Below are 8,680 nucleotides of genomic sequence, written 5' to 3'. Positions count from 1 at the left end.
TAGCCCAACAAGCCCACACCGACTCTCCAAGGAGAATCCCACCCAGACTCACCCTATCTCTTGCAACTTTGCATCTTTTCCCCCCATGGCTAACCCACCTAGTCTATACATTCCTGGACACTACGGGCAATTTAGCATGGCCATTCCACCCTAATCTGCACATCTTTGGACTGTGGGAGGAAACTGGAGCACCTGGAGGAAACTCACGCAGACACGGGGAGAATGTGCAAACTCCACACAGTCAAGTGAGACTGGGATTGAACCCAGGTCCCTGGTACTGTGAGGCAGCAGTGCTAACCACTGAGCCACTGAGGATCTTTGGTGAATTTCTGCAGTGCAACTTGTAGATAGTGCACACTGCTGCTACTCAATGTGGGTTGTGGAGGGAGTGGATTCTTGTGGGTGTGGTGTCCATCAAGTGGTCTGCTTTGTCTTAAGTTCTTTAGTTTGAATGAGGCAGAAGGAGATGGAATGTGAGCCTGTAGAGGGAATTCGAGAGCCTGGGTCTGGTAATCTGACGGTGTGGCGATGCTCAAGAAGCTATGATTTGAGGAGCACAGAGATCTAAGAGGGTTGCGCAGTTGGAGGAGATTACAGTGACAGGGAGGGGAGAGATTGAAAAGGAATCTGGAAACAAGGCTGGGAATCATGTCAGTGAGCACAGCTGTTTAAAACAGTCAGCTTTGATATATAATGAATTCCCTGTAATTCTCCACTTTTCTACTGTTTTCTGTTTCGAGAAGCTCCTTAAAATTTACGTTGCAGGTCAAGCTTCGCGTCTTCTGTCCTAATAACTCCTTCTCTGGCTCGGCACCAAATGTTTACAGTTCATTCATCTCTTATGATCTAAATGCTGCAAAACAAGTGGTTAGATATTAAAGGATTAAGGAAGAGGTTAGGCTGATTAACTCAGTAAACCATTTAAATAAATGGCAGGGCTCTTTGCACTCAAGGCAAGAGTGAAAAATCTTGGGTGTTTCCGTCTATCCTATTACCTGGGATACATTTTAACAGGCATAGAGTCATAGAGTCGTAGAGTCAAAAAGCCATACAGCACAAAAACAGACCCTTTGGTCCAACCAGTCCACGCCGACCATAATCCCAAACTAAACTAACCCCATTTGGCATTTGGCCCCTATCTCTCCAAAACTTTCTTAGTCATCTACTTATCCAAACATCTTTTTTTTATTTATTCATTTTGTGGGATGTGGGCGTCGCTGGCTGGGTCCAGCATTTATTGCCCGTCCCTAGTTGCCCCTCGAGAAGGTGGGTATGAGCTGCCGTCTTGAACCGCTGCAGTCCATGTGCTGTGGGTTGACCCACAATGCCCTTAGGGAGGGAATTCCAGGATTCTGAACCAACGACAGTGAAGGATCTGCAATATATTTCCAAGTCAAGATGGTGATTGGCTTGGAGGGGAACTTTTGAAGGTGGAGGCGTTCCCACATATCTGCTGCCCTTATCTTTCTAGATAGAAGTGACGGTGGGTTTGGAAGGTGTTACTTAGAGTCACAGAGTTGTACAGCCCTTTGGAAACAGACCTTTTGGTCCAACTCGTCCATGCCAACCAGATATCCTAAATAAATCTAGTCCCATTTGCCAGCATTTGGCCCATATCCATCTAAACCCTTTCTATTCATGTACCACTCCAGATGCCTTTTAAATGTAGTAACTGTACCAGCCTCTACCACTTCTTCTGGCAGCTCATTCCATACACTCACCAGCGTCTCTTTGTAAAAGTTGCCCCTTAGGTCCCTTTTAAATCTTTCCCCTTCCACTTTAAATCTATGCCCTCTTGTTTTGGACTCTGCTACCCTACTTTTCCAGCCTATTCAGCCTCTCCTCATAAGTCAAACTGTCCTTTCCCTGCAACATCCTGGTAAATCTTTTCAGAAGCTTCAGCTTAATAATATCCTTCCTATAACAGGGCGACCAGAACTGGACACAGTACACTAGAAGAGGCCTCACCAATGCCCTGTACAACCTCAACTTGACGTGTCAACTCCTATAGTCAAAGATACATTTTTTTTTAGATATAAGCTGTTAAAAGACTCAGGTATGGTTTGTACTTGGATGGAAGACGACATGGGAAGACAAGGTGTAGCAATGAAGACTCTTGTGGCCATGTCCCTCCCTCTGAGCGAAGTAGACCAGGTTCAAATTCCAACCACTCCAAAGGTGTGTAATAACATCTCTCAACATGTTTTTTATTTCTGACTGTCAATTTTAATAGGGAAAGCATCATTACTCAGCATGACCTTGCTCACATGTCACGAGTGTAGCTGAAATATCAAGGAATTTGAGCTGGTAAGGATCCATCGTAGAGTAACTGCAGAGAGTCTGTAGAAGTAGTTCTGTCTAATTGACTGTTATCCATCCATTTATTTCTTATGACCTGTAGAACAAGTGGGATATCTATTAAAGGATTAAGTAAAAGGTCAGGCCTAGTAACACAGTAAACCATTTGAACGAACAACAGGGTTATTAGAACTCAAGACAGGTGTGAAAAGACTTGGGTGTGTCTTTGTTCAAATGCATCTCCGAATTATCTGGAACACATTTCTAACTGGGAAGTATAGCATGATTCTAATTACCAAATTGGACGCTCACCAGAGCACATCATTATGCCCTTATTGGGAGGAGAATGAGAAGGATAGTGACCTTCATGATCAATGGCTTGCAAACCAGCTGTGGCTCAGTTGGGGAGGAGTCTCACCATTGAGAACAATACTGAATATTTATATTGAAGCTTTAATGTTATAAATGTCCCCTTAAGCTACCTCACAGCAGTGTTCAAAGGCAAAAGTAACGACAGAACTCTTTAGGAGATGTTAAAGTAGATGGTTAAGAGCTTGGTCAAGGAGATGGGATCTTAAGGAACTTCTTAAAAGAGGAGAGAGAAGGGGAGAGGCTTGGGGAGAAACATATAAACACAGAAAATAGTAAGAGGCCATTCAGCCCTTCAAGGCTGTCCCCCATTCAATGTGATCATGGCTGATCATCCATCTCAATACCCTGTTTCTTCCTTCTCTCCATACCCTCTGATCCCTTTAGCCCGAAGAACTATACCAAACTCCTTCTTGAAAACAGATAATGTTGGAGGTTAGAGCCCCAGGCAATTGAAGACGAGGCCATCCATGGTGGAGCAATTAAAATCAGGGCTAGGGTTAGCGTTAGGTGAGCACAGATATCTCAGAGGGATGTGAGACTGGAGGAGATTACAGAAATAGTGAAGGGGAAAGGTCAGGGAGGTAGTGGAAAGCAAGGATGAGAATTTTAGAATTAAGATATTGCCTGACTTGGAACCAAAACGCAAGGAAAGATGTGATGGGTGAACAGATTTGGCATCAGTTAAGATAAAGACAGCAGGATTTTGGATGACCTCAAATTTACAAAGGGCAGATTTTTGGGAGACCAGTCAGGAGTCTGTTGGAATAGTCAAGTCTAGAGGGAGCAAAGGATTGAGAAACAATAGTTTGAGTGGCAGATGAGCTGAGACAGTTTGAAATGGGAAGTCTGAATGATGGTGTGAAGATGAGATTGGGAACTCATTTTGGAGTCAGCTATGACAACAAGGTTGAAAGCACACTCAATTAATTTTATTTCTTTTATCCGTTCATGGGATATGTGTGTGATTGACGGTTGGAGGAGTTGCAAATGGTGCTGAACATTGTGCAATCATTGGCAAACATCGCCACTTCTGTCCTTATGGTGGAGGAAAGGTCATTGATGAAGCAGCTGAAAATGGTTGGTGACATAACTGCACAGAAGCTGGTATCCCATCACCAAGTCACTCTCTATTTACACATGCATGGTACTTGACACTGATCCATCTCCCTAGAGCCAGCTCGCAGAGTGAACAGAACCTCTGACACTCCTGATTCTATCTGTCAGCCAAGGCTCCCTGATTGGACCAGGTGAACAGCCCCAGTCAGGGAACTCATATTCTATGAAATTCAACTGGCTGACCGCATTACAATCACTACAGTTGGGCCTAGAACATTAGCCTGAGGAACCCCCTGAGAAATGTCCTGAAAGTGATGATAGTATTCGGAAATGAGAGAGATTCCAGAATTGCTGTCTTTTGACCCTCCACCACCCAGAGGGTAAAACCAGTAAAAAATACATGGTAATATTTGGAAAAGATTGTACTGGTCATACTGGAGCACTGTTATGAGGCTTATAAAACAAGTCGGACCATATGCGTCAATTACATGTTTGCGAGGTTCTTCCTTCTGTCACACAAATGGATTATCTGGTTATTATCTCATTGCAGTCTGTGGGATCCTGCCATGCACAAATGGACTGTCGTGTTTCTTGCATTGTGACTGTGACCAAACTTCAAAGGACATTTGCTGTAATGTTCTTTGGGATATCCTGAAGCCACAAAGGGCGTTAGGCAAATGCAAACTCTTCCTTAATTTGCCAACGCGAGAATTCCCCTGGCCACAAATTCCCTTTCGTGCCTTATCACCAGGGCCAGCCAAAGGACAAACCGAGGCGATATTCTGAAACATCTTCACTGCATAACCGCAAATTGTCAGTTTGGCTGTCAATGGATCCGAATGCAGGACTGACCAGGTGCTCTCTATCCCTTCAAACATGTTCTGATGACTGTCTTAGAAAAGCTCCACCTCCTGTAGCCATGTGATGTTTGAACGTTGTATTAGTCCAGCTCTGGAAGTGGCCTTAGCTACATGGTTCAAAGTGGGACTGAACTATGGGCAATTCCATGTCAAGGATATGAGTCAACTGGAAATTGGTGCAATGTTGCAAAGATAGCAATAGGGCTGGCAATATTGTTGGAAGGGGAATTTGTGAGATCTATTGAGATTGTTAGATGGACAATTAAGACAAAGTTGATGCAACCTGTTGGCTCCAGCACCCAACATGACAACGGCAATAGCGATATGGCAGTGCCACCATCTGCAAGTTCCCCTCCAAGCCGCTCACCATCCTGATATGGAGATATGCTGTTGTTCCTTCACTAGGTTCATTGTTCATTGCTGGGCCAAAATCCTGGAACTCCCTCTCTAACGGTGCTCTTGGTGTTCCCACAGCACATGGACTGAGTGGCTCAAGAAGACAGCTCACCACCACCTTCTCAAGGGCAAATAGAGCCATAGAGTCATACAGCAGGCCCTTCAGTCCCACTTGCCTATGCTGACCAGGTTTCCTGAACTGAACTAGTCCCATTTTCCTGTGTTTGGACCATATCCCTCTAAACCTTTCCTATCCATGTACCTGGCCAAATGTCTTTTAAATGTTGTAATTGTACCCGCCGCTACCACTTCCTCTGGCAGCTTGTTCCATATATTCACCACTATCTGTGTGAAAAAGTTGCCCCTCAGGGATAGAGATGGGCAATTGATGCTGGCCCAGCTGGTGTCACTGATGTCTCTGAAAAATGTAAAAGAAACAACACTAAAGGGTTATGAGGCAGAAATATATGGCAAAAAATACAAGAAAACGATGCTTTTTCCTCCAGGGGGAGAGAGATGAGCTTCACTAGACCCATGCACCTCTGTCTCCCCCTTTAATATCCATTTCTGTGACCAAGCTGATGGTCATCTGCTCTAAAGTTTTTTAATGTGGCTTTTAATGTCAAATTTAGTTTGATAACTCTCTGTAAAGCAACATGCACACTTCACCTCCCAAAGGTGCCATATGAATACAGTTTGTGGCTGTTGCTAACAGGAACAAGACGGATGAGTTTTTGCTGTGATATTTGTTCGTAGTGGGTGGGTGGGCATTGCATCAACATTAGCAACATTCTGGGGTTTTGTATGATAAATTTTGCATTTTAAACTTGAGTGGGCCATTCGGCCCTTTGAGTTTGCTCTGCAATCAATAAGATCTTTGTTCACCTCCTCCCTAGGCTCTACCTTCTCACACAACACACATATCTGCTGATTCCTCAAAACTTCATTCATCTCTGTTTTGAATATATCCACAGCTCTCTGTGGCAGTGAATGCCAAAGGTCCACAACTCTTTCAGGTAAGAGATTTCTCCATTTCTCAGTCCTAAATGGTACAGTCACCCGGTTATACAAAATCACCAGGCAGAGGGAATATTTTCTCAGAAAACAGCCTGTCAAGTCCCTTAGGAATCTTAAGCACTTCAAATAGATCTTGTTCTTCAGAGCTCCAGCTAGGGCCAAGTCTGTTCTTCATCAGCTGATGCACTCATCCTTGGAATCAGTCTTGTGAACCTTTGTTGTGCTCCTTCTCGGGCAAGTTGTCCTTCTTTATGTCAGCAAATCAAAACTGCAGCCTCCCAATAGCCTGTTGATAAATAGCCAACATCTGTCTATCTTTCTAATTGCCTATATAATCTGCTCTGAAATGTAATGCCACACCTCAGGAGCAGGTGGGACATAAACCCAGATCTCCTGGCCCAGAGTTAGGGACAATACCACTGCACCACAAGAGCCATTAACTTGGGATTCAGCCCATGGTCACCATTTGCTTAGTTATTCCTGAAACTTTAAGTAAAATTTAATTCAAAGTTCACTATTTGTGACTGGGGACTTGAACCCACATCCACAGAACGTTACCCTAAGGCTGTCCATGGTATAAGACAGTGACATTACCACTGGTCTACCAAATTTCCCCAGAACAATGCTCCATAGATGTTTAATCGGCCTGTTCAGACAGGCTTAGGTGCAGTGATGGCCTCAGGGTATTATCACTGGGCTATTAATCAAGGGTCGTAGAGTCGTAGTGCTCATAAACAGACTCTTCGGTCCAACTAGTCCATGTCGAACATAATCCTAAACTAAACTAGTCTCAGGTAATGTTCTGGTGACTCAGGTTTGAATTCTGCCGTGGTGGATGGTGGGATTTGAATTGAATAAAAAGAAATCTGGTATTAAGATAATCATGAAACCATTGGTGACTGGAAAAACCCATCTGGTTCATTAATGTCCTTTAGGGAAGGAAACTGCCATCCTTACCTGGTCTGGCGTACATATGACTCCAGACCCACAGCAATGTGGTTAACTCTGGGCAATTATGGATGGGGCAATAGATGCTGGGCTGGTCAGTAATGCCCACATCCCATGAACAAATTAAAAACACTCACATCTGGAGTGGGTAGGACTTGAACGTAGTGGCTTAGATCAGAGGTAGGGACACTACCACTACATCATCAAAGCTCCTACAACTGCACTCAATCCTATTAACAAGTGTACCAAACACCTTCTGATGTATTGGCACTACTGAATTAAGTATGCAATGCCCTGTACAATTCTATTTCTTACTCTTATACAACAAACGCTTTGTTAATAAATAGCCAACACTCTGTTTGCCTTTCTAATTGCCAGCTGTATCTGCATGTCAAGGAATTAAAACTGGTAAGGGTCCATTGTAGAGTAACTGCACAGAGCCTGTAGAAATAGTTCTGTCTGATTGACTGTTTCCCAACCATTTATTTCTTATGACCGGCAAAACAAGTGGGATATCTATTAAAGGATTAAGTAAAAGGTCAGGGCTATTACCACAGTAAACTATTTGAACGAACAACAGGGTTATTAGAACTCAAGACAGGTGTGAAAAGACTTGGGTGTGTCTGTTCAAACACATCTCAGAATTACCCAGTATACATTTCTAACTGGGAAATGTAGCATAATTCTAAGTATCAAGTTGGAAGTTCACTGGAGCACATCCTTATGCCCCTATTGGGAAGGAAAATGAGAAGGATAGTGACCTCCATAACCCAGGGCTTACAAACCAGCTGTGGCTCAGTTCGGGAGGACTCTCACCTTTAAGTCAGAAGAGCAATACTGAATATTTGTATCGAAGCTTTAATGTTACAAACGTTCCCAGAAGGCACTTCAAAGGAGTGTTATAAAGCCATGTTAGGCATTGAACCATAGAATTATATTAAGGGCAGATAGCCAGATGTTTAGTCAGAGCAGTAGATTTAAGATGCATCTTAAAGTAACCATGATGTGGAGTTGCTGGGGGGGGTAAGGTCAGAAGTCACATGACATCAGGTTGTAGTCCAACAGGTTTATTTGAAATCACAAGCTTTTGGAGCTGCACTATAATCTGGTGTCGTGTGACATCTGACCTCATCTTAAAGTAAGAAAGAGAGGCAGAGCGATAGAGGTTTAGAGCAGGAACTCCAGAAGGTAGGGACTTGACAATGGCCACCAAAGGGACAGGGAGAAAGATCAGGGATGCTCAAGTAGCCAAAACTGGAAGAATTTTATTACTTAATAACTGCCATATATTCATTATATCTGCAATATATATCTACACCATTAGTCATTCAATTGCATTGAACTTACATGTTACTGGAAAAAGACAGATTTTGTTGATGCTTTTCATTTTGTGCTCATCAGAATGAGTTGCAAGAATACCATTTTAAGGAGATTCAACATGTTATACTGAATATGAAGAGAGCATAGAGTCTAAATAAAAACCGAAAGAACAGCTGATGCTGTAAATCAGGAGCAAAAACAAAGTTGCTGGAAAAGATCAGCAGGTCTGGCAGCATCTGTGAAGGAAAAAACAGAGTTAACATTTCGGGTCCGGTGACCCTTCCTTAGAACTGGTAGAACTGAATCTACCTCCAAAGACTCTGTTTCCATTGCGTCTTGAGGACAAGAGTTTCCAAAGACTAACAACCCTCTGTGGGAGATAGCAGGAACTGCAGATGCTGGAGAATCTGAGA

This window comes from Rhincodon typus, chromosome 9 (genome assembly GCF_021869965.1).
Source record: "Rhincodon typus isolate 14 chromosome 9, sRhiTyp1.1, whole genome shotgun sequence".
Taxonomy (NCBI): domain Eukaryota; kingdom Metazoa; phylum Chordata; class Chondrichthyes; order Orectolobiformes; family Rhincodontidae; genus Rhincodon; species Rhincodon typus.
This window is presented reverse-complemented; position numbering follows the sequence as displayed.